The sequence below is a fragment of the Nymphalis io genome, chromosome 7 (genome assembly GCF_905147045.1).
Source record: "Nymphalis io chromosome 7, ilAglIoxx1.1, whole genome shotgun sequence".
NCBI lineage: Eukaryota > Metazoa > Arthropoda > Insecta > Lepidoptera > Nymphalidae > Nymphalis > Nymphalis io.
This window is the reverse complement of record NC_065894.1, coordinates 6,710,107-6,723,608: the sequence shown is the minus strand read 5'-3', so window position 1 is coordinate 6,723,608 and position 13,502 is coordinate 6,710,107. Positions and strand designations below refer to the sequence as shown.

General features: G+C 32.4%; 1 protein-coding gene across 2 annotated transcripts in view; it reads right to left on the bottom strand.

Annotated features, from left to right (window-relative positions):
• Window positions 1-10,990, bottom strand: part of LOC126769657 (uncharacterized) — a 205,942-nt gene extending 194,952 nt beyond the window's left edge. Inside the window, exon 1 of one of the 2 annotated variants that reach the window (XM_050488542.1) lies at window positions 10,642-10,990. The gene's annotated coding sequence lies outside the window, so the exon portion shown is untranslated. Of the gene's footprint in view, window positions 1-9,574; window positions 9,708-10,641 lie in introns of those variants that run through there. The other variant, XM_050488543.1, reaches the window with a different exon arrangement.
• Between the last annotated feature and the right edge of the window lie 2,512 nt (window positions 10,991-13,502).

Sequence of the window (13,502 nt, the reverse complement as noted above, 5' to 3'; positions counted from 1 at the left end):
TTGGAATGAAGAATGTGAAAATTCTTTTAATGAAATAAAAAATAAATTAAGCTCTTGTGACGTGCTGGTACACTACTCGCCGAACTTGCCTTTAGTACTTACCACAGATGCGAGTAGCGTTGGTGTAGGTGCGATTATATCTCATATAACGCCACAAGGTGAAAGACCCATTGCTTATGCATCACGTTCGCTTACGCTTGCAGAATGATCGTATGCTCAAATTGATCGAGAAGCGCTCTCAATAGTCTACGGTGTTAGAAAATTTCATCAGTATCTGTTTGGTAGAAAGTTTATATTGAGAACTGATCACAAACCATTAACGTTTATATTCGGTAGTAAGTCAGGTATCTCAGTTATGGCAGCCACACGCCTTCAAAGGTGGGCTGTACTTTTATCCGGATATACTTATGATATTGAATATGTATCGTCAGTAAAAAATTGTGCAGATGCCTTATCAAGGCTTGCTCCCATTAATTCAAAGTTAGATGACCGAAAAGAAATTAGTTATATTAATTTTATAGAAAATTTTTTGCCAGTGACAAATGATCAAATAAAATCAGCAACTTGTATAGACAAGGTATTGAATAGAGTATTACTATACATTCAGTCGGGATGGCCCGAGGTTTGCCCATCAGAAGAAGTTAGGCAGCACTTTTATAGACGTAATGAACTTTATTGCGAACGTGGTTGTATTATGTGGGGATATCGTATTGTTGTACCACAAATACTCCAGGAAATCTGGGGAATCATATGGGGATAGTTAAAACAAAGTCTTTAGCTAGGCGTTATGTCTGGTAGCCGAACATAGACACAGATGTAGAAAATTTGTGCAAACGATGCGAAACCTGTGCTATAGAGTCCGCTGCGCCACCACGATCTCCACCACATCCGTGGCCGCACTGTTCAGAGCCTTGGAGTCGAATTCACATAGATTTCCTAGGACCAATAAATGGAAGTATATTTTTGGTCATTATCGATTCGACTACGAAATGGATTGAAATTTTTAGGATGACAAAAACGAACGCATCAGTTTTAATAAAAGTTTTAACCTCAACCTTTGCAAGATTCGGTTTACCAAAGGAGTTAGTTTCAGATCAGGGTCCTCCTTTTACTAGTTTAGAGTTTAAACAATTTTTAATTAAAAATGGTATTAAGCAATTATTTTCACCGATTTATCACCCATCTTCGAATGGAGCTGCGGAAAGTGCTGTGAAATTATGTAAGCGTGCTATTAAAAAAGCGCAACAAGATAAGGTTGATGTAGATTTAGCATTACAAACCTTTTTATTTATTTTATTTAGATTTAGCATTAGCGTATCGGAATAGTATTCACAGTACTACAAGTGAGAGTCCGGCTATGCTTTTACAAAGACGCTGGTTACGATCTAGGCTAGATTTAATGCGTAGCGATGGATTATGTGAGAATAAAGTTCGGATAGAACATGACAATCAGGTAAAGCTAACTGGTAGAACTTCACGTAAATTTAAAGATGGGGAGGCAGTATGGATGAGGATGTATAGCGGTCCTGTTAAATGGTGTAAAGCTACTGTAATCCGTAGTGAAGGATCGCAGCAATATATAGTTGACAATGGAAAAGGTCAGCTATTAAAAAGACACGTTGACCAGATCAAAAAAAGAACACCAAATTTCTATTTTCCTAGTCCAAACAAAGAGTGTAATGTGGTTGAGGGTGAGAATGCTGTCACGATATCACGACCAGTAGGAGATGGCGGGTCAAACGTAATTGGTGGTAGTAATAACGACAGTTTAGCACCCTGTCCAAATATAGCTAGCTCCACAGGTAGACCAAAACGGAAATGCGTTCCAATTGTAAGATACCCAAATTAGTATTTAAGATTTTATAGAAGATTGTTGTTTGTGTTATGTTTTTGAAGTCATGTGATGTGTTGTTATTTGTTTTCTATATAGTTGGTTGTAAGTTTAGTTGATATATTCCTAATTGTAATGGTAATTTAAGAAGGCAGGTGTAATGTATGTTGATATTGCCGGTACTGGCAAGTAATAATTAATAGTATATTTGACATAAGTTTAGAATGTGTCAGCTTGGGAATAAATGGTAATGGCGAATTAGTATTATTTTTTCTAAATATAACAATAGTGATTATATTTTGATAAACATGAAATTTTGCATACATGTCAGGGGTACAGAAAAGGACATAGGGAAAACCTATCTGTACTAGGGTTTCCACACGCGGCCAGAAACTAGTATACTTATATATCACGAAAAATATTAAAGAATATTTTTTTTTTAAATTCTTCATTTTTATATATAATAGTAATAATCAGCCGGCTCGATTTCAGCAACACGTCTATAAATAAGTTGCTATAAGATAATAAATCGAAAGTTGCAACTGAAAATATTTGATCATTCTTTATAACATTGCATCTGTATTGAAATTCATTCGTAACACATTTTTTTCAAACTAAAAATAATTTCCAATTTGAAAACAGCTCCAACAAATATGCGCTACGTATTTGTACAAAACGCTTCGGATCACACAGCTAACACTAATAGTTTTACATTCCAACAGAAAGGCGACGTTGCTATCACAGAACACTGTTGTCGCTTTTTTTTTAAATATATTATCTAGCGCTCGACTGTTATCACACCTGAATGTGATGGAAATGGAAAGTGATGATACAGTCTAAGATGGAGCGCGCTTGCAAAGGTACCCATATTGTAGGTGGTGGGAAAAACGGAGGTCGCGAGGGTATTCTCGATCTTAGCGGTGCGTATCAGAAACGAGGAAGCAAATCGTTTCGTACGTGTACTTCAAGATACATCAACTACGTAAAGGTGCAGATCTTTACGATGCCTCGCAGTTCTATGGTAAAAAAACTCACCGACTGCTTTAAAAAAACTATCTCATCTTAGCTTTATACAATAAATAGTTCGATTTGCTTTTCAACTTGTAAAGGGTGAGTATGTAGTGTTATGACATCGTTTCGGCAATAAGATATACGATCATGTGAAGTAACTTGTCTTTTACGTTTATAAATTGAAATTGTTTGTTGAACACAAATAAATTAGGCAAATTACTCAACACAACATTATATAGATGATAAATAACGCGGAGTGAGTACATGTTAACTTTCAGGCAGTTGATGTATATAAATTGAATTTGTATTTGATTGACATAACTTTGTATTTAAAATGTTGGAAAATAATATGTAGTGAGTGTCTTGTCGGTTCTTCACGGTAGAATCTACATTCCGAACCGGTGGTAGCTTATCATTCATTTACTATAGTTCTGTAAAATGTCGATTTTTGCTTGTGTTGCAAAATTGCTTGTGAAAGCCTACTCGAATAAAGTATAATGATTGTATTTGATTTGAATTAAACATATGTCCATGGTATTATTAAATGATATTTTTAATGCACTACTACAGCGTATCACATTTCTATGTTCTTTGGTTATTATATACATTTAAGTTGGATTTTGTTTTTACTTTTTAAGAACTTTTTTAAGCAAGTTTCGTTAGTAAGAAATTTTAGTCTCTAAGCAATGTTTTGCATCAATTACGACTAGTTCTGTGATACGGCCACTATTTGTAGATTAGCAGTTCGTGGGACAAAAATTACACCTCCGTCTGACGAAGTTTTAAACTCAGCAACTCAGTATTAGAGTTGGAATTTGTCCAAGCTGAAAATTTGTAACTTTTAGTGGAACTAAATTCTACTTGCAGTTAATTTGCAAAAACATTTTAAGTTTGTTAATTATTCACGTGATCAACTTTTACATACTTAATGATTATACATATGTATTTTACAAAATAAACACAATAATTTTCATTGAAATAAATATATATAATGTACAAACCTTATTTTTAAATTAGACTTAGATTATATATTTTTTAATAGTTTTGTCCGACGTTTCGACAAAGTTGGCTAATATTTAACCCAAATAAAATAAAATATATACAATGAGTAATGTAAAAAATACGTTCAGGTTATTTATAAAATATCATCTAGCATCTTATAAATTGCAATTTGCATTGGAACGGTAAGAATTTAAATTCTCCGCATTCTTGACAGCGTATTCTTAATTTAACGCTCAGATACAGTGGGATGAACAAACACTAATTCAATAACGCTTATAATATGAGCAAAGATTATAGCGTAAAATTCAAACAACATAATGCGTTATTACGTTGACAATTTCTTTATTATGAAAAAAAAAACTCTTAATGTATCCTACCAACTGATGGAGTATTTATTTATGTAATAAATCCACATGCGCGTATGGTTGGCAAATGCTTTAGCAGGGTTGCAGAGAATTTCACTTTTTTTATAAACTAGGAAGACAGACAGACAGATGGGCCACTTGATAGTAAATGGTCACTATCGCCTATGCTGGTGCTATAAAAAATATTAACCATTCAGTACATCGTCAATGTGACACTAACCTTGGAAACTAAGATGTAATGTCCCTTATGCCTGTAGTCTAACTGTCACACTCATCCTTCAAACCGGAACACAACATACTAAGTATTGCTGTTTGGCGGTTAAATATGTGATGAGTGGGTGGTACCCAGACGGGCTTGCACAGAGCCCTACCACCAAGTGAAGTTAATGCATGCCCTACGCCATAGGTTCAAAAAACAACAATTTGTAGTAATTTCTTTTGTCTTGAGGTCATCTTGCACTAAGTGACGTTGATACATAGATATAATATGTGAAAAGTTCATTTATTATTTATCACAATCAAATAATATCATCCTTTAAAATGTAAATAAATTACAAAGTTTATTGTGTTCCGTGGATGTAAACGTTGATAGAAATTATAGCAATAATTTCTTCGAAAATGAAACCAGATAACAGACTGAACATAAATTTAATATTTTAAAATTGTACATATTATTAGTTCATATGGAAGTGGATGCACTCAATAGGCCATGTAGCTCCAAACATCAACATACATTATAAATTATTTCGTGGAAACAGTCTACGTCGAACTTTTTATATCCTAATTCTGAGAACGTACTGTACAGCGTATTTATAATGACATAGCTTGACCATTAAAAAAATATTATATATTAACTAGAATTAGCACTCAGTGGCAAAGATGAAATCTTTTTTTTCGTACAGTTTTAGATGATACCAAAATATCAACACCGCAGACTTTTCAAATAAATTAATATTGAAATAACTTACACAAATATTGTTCGACGTAGCAATGAATGCATTCTCTCCCCAGGCAATTGCGACGTAGCGTCGACAATTTATTGTTTGCATTTCTATTGAAACACATCCTATTGGCACAAACCTATTTGCGGATATTTATAGTATTTAAACTGGCATACAAGAAAACTTCAATGAAATATTGTAATTTCATACGAATGTAAAATGTACTCAAACACCCACCACGTAGCTATTGCTATCTCTGATTTACTCGCTTATTGTTGCCGGAGACGTAATATTTGTGTAAAAAAGTAATATTTAAGAAATCATTACACTAATATACCATAAAAGATTATGATTACTCTTATAAGAAATTTTCCTCAATCATAAATGTCATTTCTTGGAAACTCTTTTGAAGTCGAACAGAATATTTTGTGAGCCCTGTCTCGGATTGACAGTTTGGAATAATCCCGTTTTTATAATCGTTCTTAAATACGTATTATCAAGCAAACAAGACCTTGTTTTAATTTGTCATAAATGAGAATGGTCTTCATAATGCTCTCTTGTAATGAATTTGGATACATTAAAATAGATGTATTTGTATTAAGTATCAGAACATTTACTTTAAATAAATCAATTTCAATGACCAATATCATAAAACTTTAAGAAGGCGCATCTTTTAAAATATTCTTCATTAGCTTATGGACGTCTTGCGCATTTGTTTCGAGGGTATCCGTGAGGAAACAGCATTAAAGTTTATAACAAAACATTTAACAAGTTTACAGTCGAGCCAAGATAGTCCTAACACGCAGCTGTTATCGCGTGAGCAAACAAAACCACTTTGTGAACATGGATTTACGAAATAAAGTGAACCGTTACTTTATTCGGGCACCACTCGCTTCGTTTCCTCTTATTGGGATTAAATAAAAGCCTCTCGTAATCGTGTTTACTTTATTTATACGTCAAATGCTACGGATATTATTTAACAAAGAATTATTTCATGTTATGATGTTGTGGATTAGAACTGTTGTATTTTGGTATGGCTTAAAATATAATAGCAACAATTTATACAATTATATATTATTTCAAGCGCTAGTTTTAACTTTAGCTTTGATTTTTTTTAAATCTTATTTTTTGTTTGATATTTGTTTCAGTTGACTTATTAATCTTAATACTAAGTAATAAGTAATTAAGGATATTTTTTGAATTTTCCTCCAATAAAATCGTAACAAGGACTTTAAATTTTCTCCATACAAACATTAAAATGGTTAACAATTAAAATGGTTAACAGTTAAAATACACTTAACAAGAAGATTTGTCAACTGAACTATTTTTTGTTTATATAAATGTTATTCTTCTTCTTTGTCGAAACCCTCTTCCCAGTTCAGCTGGGGTCGGGTCTCCTTGTACATCTGCGCCAGAGAGCTCTGTTCTGGCTTGTCTGTGTACTCAGATTCTCTTTCTGGGTACACAGAAACCTCTTACTACCTCTTTTTGCATGTTTGACCACCAGGTTGCGGGCGGTCGTCCTCCTCTCTCCGTTGATATAAATGTTATATTAACAATAAAACATTGTTCATAGTAAATAAAACATATACCCATTAAGTTTTAAACGGTAAAAGAAATTAATAAGAGTGTCTGTATCTGATTATACCGCCTTATTTTACCTTTTTTTATTTTTTTTTATTGGTATTTATTTAAAATTAGACTTAAAAAACATATAATATCTTATTTGCAAAGTATTTGCGTTGCGGCTTTGTCAGAGTGAAACGAGTTTTTTTTAAATAAGCGATCGCAATGCTTCATTGCACCTTTTATATTATTACTTCAAATGGATCACCGAAATAGACAAATATTAGCGTCATCGTTGTGATTTTAAAAATAATAATTAATAAAATGTATGTTTCAAATAGTTTTATTAGTTATGTGGTTTTCACAAAAATATTACATTTGTAACAAGATATATATAACCAAACCTCTACAGGTAATTTAATTTATATTGTAAAAAAATACATTTCCAAAAAAATATTTGCTCCCAATATTGAAAAGAAACTTCAAATATATCTTAACATCATACCACTCTTTTTTACCACAATAGTTAACTGATGTATAGGTAACTATGATAAATGAGTAAATCAGTTTGATCTTGCGTAGATGACTCTTCCGGAGCGTCACCGACTAACCTTCCGCATTACGGCACGTCAGTGTAGCTCTGTTTAATATCAACCAATTAAGAAGCAACGTTAATAGCATTAAAGTTGCCTTCTCCAAACGTCTTAGTTACGCGCACTTGTGTTCACTGCAAGATAGAGTTCTGCTCGATGAAGTCTCACTACAGTTGGCCAAGTAACAAAACTTGCTGCAACTATATTAATTTACTACTTACCAGCTTGTTGTTACAACTGTATGAACTTTATTATCCTATCATGGCATTTACACAACAATTCAATTGTTTTAGGCCTGCAAAAAATGGTTCGTAAACTTTAATTTCTGACGTATTCTCTCCTCTATACATAAAATATATAATGATTTAATCTACTGTAAAATAAGCATAACAGTAAACAGATTCCATGCTCGCGGCAACAACTAGTCAAGCTTAAGATAAAGCGAAGCAAAGTTACAATATAAGGGGCTAAAAATATATTTGTTTTCACGTATTATATTTTTATATTTCAGTCAAATATAATCAAAATGTCAAGCATATACAGTATAATCATATCAATAATCTCAATAACATCAATCACATTTTTCTTAGATGTTTATGTAGGTACGTCCCCCTCACCAATTATTCCGTTCCAAACTGTGCAACCTTTTGTGTTCCGGTATAAACAAAGAGTTAGCTAGTGTAATTAGGGATGCAAGACACACCTTTAGATGACAGCGATATGTTTATGCTTATCGTTAATCCCACTTGCTTGGTCTGAAAATGTGTAAGCAAAATTGACAAAGATCTATTGGTGTGGTCGCCTTCCTGCTATCCAAAAGTTTTATTCATTCGTTTTATAATAATCAAAACAACATTTAAAACGAATTATATACTTGTTTTAAATTGTAAAAGCCTGAGATACTAATCTTGTTTGCGACTTACAAACCGAACGTCGAAACCGATCGGAGAAGGCTGATAAAATCGTTACCTCACAAATCCTATTAATCGTGGGGCAGGAAGTAAAATATTTTTAGAAGCTAGTTTAGAGTTACTGCCAAAAGCTAGAACTCAATAATCTGATGATATATTAAAAATCAATTTATAGTATCTTCACTGAGATTCTAACAACAATTTGTAACATACTGTGATGATTAAGAGTTACCGCAACAAAATCATGCCTTTAATTTCACATTTATTTCTCTCAGATTAAATTCGGGCTAAATGCCAGTGACGACACAGGGACGTCAATTTCAGAGAGTTCGCAAGCCAATCCTCAGTTTGCGGCGTCCGAGAAGGGTCAAGTATTTGTTTGGGAATCAAACACTCATCTCCTGTCCTGTTTGTCTGTGTCTGAATTGTTTTAGGATTCCACAGCTTCGCTGCAAACTTAGATAAAGTTATCTTATGCTTGCAAGCGAACTAAGCTTTTATTATTATGTTTATATTTAAATCCATTTACATCATGTATATAACGTAATATTTTTGATTTTAATTATCATAAAATATTTTAAGTAATTGTTTAACTTTAACTTTTACTTTGACCTTGTAATAAATTTTGTTACAAGCAATTTTTGTGCAATTTCCATCATTTCAGAAGAAACGAACTTCGCTTCTGAACTTTGTTTTCATATAAAATTCGTATAATAAATATCGTTGTTTCCTTCTTCCAAGGAGTGAATTCTATTACTAGGTAAAAAAAACTGTAAACAATTCCTTGAAAAGAAACTTCATTTATTTTAAAAGAGATTTTTCATAATATAATGTAATGTAGGAAATAATAAAACTCATCTATTGATTTTTTTTAATTAATGTGTAGTCATTCAAATATTAAACGCTTGAACTTAAATTGAAAGTCTAGTTTCGGTCGATTTTTCGACCTCGTACCGGAGATCGGAGAACTCGGTTTGAATACTGGAGTTATACTAATTAGTGAGAAATTCAAGCAATCATTGGGTTACAAATTTTGCTTAGTGAATAAATATAATCCTAAAACCGGTTTATCTGCATCATGATCTTATGTTGCGTACATTTGTGGTTTCAATTTTGACTAAAACTATACTTTATAAAAGAATTTTAATGTAATAGAAAATGTGAATGTTTATTTATTCATTCATCGTATGTGAATTTGAAATAATAATATTTTTAACATTAAAGTATCGCAGATTAGTTTCATTTAAATTTTCAAATAATTTATATGAATTTTTGAATCCACAAATTAAACGAAAATGGCAAAATGCTTTCAACTTATAGAAAATCTGAACAATAAGCTACAATAACAACTTACGATTTTCGTTTGTTGTCACTATATTATAATATATTGTCATTTGTCTCGAGCACTTGTCAACACAATAATCACGGTGGGTCGTCCAACTCGTCCACAAGGTATCCACGTGCGACGCGGGCGGGTACTAAACGTCTAACTGCGCACTGTGGATGCGCAGTACCCTTAACATACCCCTTATTAACATTACCTACCGAACCCTTAAACAAAGAACTTCCAATCAATTAAGGTCAAATTCCCGCGCCGTGGATACCAAGCTACGGCGATGAAAAGCATTGAATCGACTTTATTTTTCAAACGCTCCAAACTATGCTCATAGTTTAACACTGGCATATGACGCGGTAAAAGAAGAAAAACGCGCAATATGCGCCAAAAGGAGACGGTTATATACAGATTAGCTGTCCGTTCGAGGGAGATGGCTTCAGTCATTTTGTAAGCTGATAACCAGAGGCAGTGAACAGAGCGAGGGGAACCATATTCTGGCGCGACTCTGCATGAATGTAATGAATTAAGATTCGTATAAGCAAGACTTTGTGCCTTTGAATCACGCTTTAATTAATACAAAAGCTTCATAGTTTTAAAATGTTTTTTATTAGCATTTTCGAATAATAATTAATTATAAAAATGTCGTTTAAATTTGTGTTAGTAGACTGACTTTCTTATTGGCCAGTCTAATAGGGTTTTAAGTGTATCATCAATTTTTAGTTACATATTATTTCAAGTCTGGTAATATAAGATGTACTGTCGTAACAATATCTGTTTAAGACGAAATATTTTGTAAGAATAGAGCAGACTCAAGGTCTTACGACCTCCACGACACTAATGGGAAACTAAAAAAGTACAAAAGATTGTAACAGCCTCTACATTGTTTGCTCTCTAAGCTACATTATCCCTATCGATTCAAGGATACATCTTTACACCAAAATACATGCGCTACGATATAAAGATCTATCTACGTTTTAAAACAAAGCAATTGTGAAACGAGACCAAAGCGGTACTCATTCTGTGCATGTGGTTGGGTGGGCCATTACAATTACACACTCATTGAAGGAACAAGAGGTGATTTTTACCTATACATCCGTGGAAATGCAATCCATCATTGGATCCTCGCGTATCCACGGTCGCGGCACGCACACAAGGCGCCAGCGCGCACACTAGCGCACTACACCTCCTCACGCGAAGGGAAAATCTTCACACACGACACAGATAAACATGTCAACTACTAGACATTGTTACCCTGAAGTCCTTGCACGTTATTCACCACAAATCACTATTTTGCACATATTATAACACAAACAGCTTAAATTAACACAGAAACACCCGATTATTTAGCAATATCACTCGCGTTCGAGTCACGAAGACGATGGTTTCGACAAAAATACGCGTAGATGTTCTAGAGACGATTGAACGACTGTTCTCCCCGCCCTGTTCCAGAGGCGAATGGTGCCGCCATATTGAATCTCGCTTCAAAGGTGCACAGTGGAGCATCTAGCGGCGGCCGCAGAAACAAAATTGCGCGCTGTTTATGATATATTTTACGATTAAACTATTGTTACGATAAAAAAATAATTTGATTTATCAGATTCGTATCGAAAAGTAAATTCCATTGACTTATAAATTTTTCTTTTGGATAAATACACTACTTGTATATAGTGATAAATACACTACTTTTTATAATTTTTATTTAAGATATTTCATTTAAGTTTGTTCAAACGGTACTACGTAATGTTAGCTGCTTCCGTCAGAGAGCGCTGATTGCACAAATGTGTATAGCTTCGTGGCTGTGTAAATAAAGATGTTTATGTTGATCCCATCAGTGCCATGCGATTTAGTGAGTTTTATCGAATTAACGCTGTTTAATTTATGGCTTTCATTATAATATTTTGCGCGCGATACGGTTAATGTCATCTAACTAACTACTGATTAACTATTCAGGATACAATATCGGAATGCTCGATTTTCATATCATAATAATAAATGTATATGTCGCTATGAAAAGCTTAATTATATTTAAAGTTTTTAAATAGAGTTTGTTGGGGCTTAAAATTTTAAGTTTTAATTAGTTATGTAAATCGAGAAAATATGGCTCAGTGACTAGAAGACGAGAATTTTAACCAAAGAGTGCTGTCCGGGAAAGCACCACTATTTGCTTTTTGTATTTAATCCATCTCGTACTTTGCGTAGGAAAGCTTCATGTGATGTTGACGTTGGAGCAGCGTGGTGCCTTAATTTATCTTATTTAACTCCAAAGTACAAGCCTACTTTTCTATGGGAGAGATGACCTTGGGCTGTTACTTTACTTTTTGCTAATCATTTTTATTCTAAACTAGATGTTATTAATTTAAATCTTTTTTTTCCTTATATTAATAAATTTTCAGTTAAGCACAGCTTTACTTATATTTACTAATTTCTTGTAATAAAATTATAAAACGTAACTTTCAGATAGAGAAAGTTACGTTTTATAATTAAAACGTAACTATGCTTTATATAAAATCCTTATAAATGTTTATTAGTTATGCACAGCTACAAGCAGCGTCTGCGATTTACTTTTGTATAGAAAAACAGATATACCTACTTAAAAATAATTGCGTAGATATCCGTTCGGGTGGAGAAATCAGAATGCTTTATTATTAATACATTAATTAGGAATATATGTATATATTGTTGTTATTAAATTCGCAGATACAATCCAACTTCCACAATTTAGAACATCGACGCAAAGTAGCGTTCAATTAGACAATATTTGTTACTATACAATTTATTTATTTTTATAAATGTTTTGTATAAGTTTTAATAAAATACATATAGAGTATATGTATTTGTTATCTACCTAATTAGGAATTGATATTAATAATAAACATATAATACGAGAATATTGTTAAATTTATTTATTTTTTAATTAAATAAATCATTTTAATCATATAGGTGTATCGTATTGAAACTATGTTTACGAAAGCTAATTTTATTTATGTATGCTTTCATATTTACGAAAGTCATACATACGACCTTAATTTAAGAAGTAGGTGGGTTAAAAATTTATAAAATATAAAGAAATAAATAAAATTCTACTAATATTCTCATGTCGTGATAACTTTAAACTAACACTATTTATGTGTTATTAATTTTAAGTATTACGTTTCTTAGTGTATTATTTATTGCTTGTCCTAAATATAATATAAATAAATAATATTTATTAAACACAATTGCTTTGTTGCTTGTAAATCTATTATGTAATCTGTTTCTTGTCTAACTACATTTTGATTATTATAATCACAATAAAATACCAAGAAAATATTAAAACGTATTCGTTTGCCTATTTTAAGATGTCGTTTCCAACATAAACAAACAAACTCGTATGAACATAAGAAAGAATTAAAGAGAGGCAATGTGTACATTAAAATTAGAATTAATAAATGCCATTTTTACGTATTTTACTTATATGTTTTTACAATGGTACATTGTACAAACTTTACATATAAGTACAAATAAAGAGTTATTTTTCTTTACAAATAATGGTTTTTTGTACCATATTTACAAATATTGTATTTTTATAATTATATCAATAATAAGAATTATTTAAACTTTACCTTTATAAGATGTCTCGATCGATAAATCAAACGGTATCATGAACTGGCGTATCATATATTTGGATAAGGAGCTCAAGTCGATAAACAAGTCTAGCTAATTACGGAGCCAGGAAGTTCTGACCTAGTCCGTGGAGGCTCTAAGAGAAAAGCTATTTTTATTCTTAATGCACTTATCAATTGTTTGTTACTTGAAAATTGTATATTGTGACTCAGAATTACAATCTTCTCAGTCACAAGTGTGTAAGACTGCTAGTTTCCTAATCTGAAAATCATTTGACAGAAAATTTGAATAAGAACTCAAATCCAGGACCTCGAAATTCGTTGCATTATTAGCTAGCCACTGA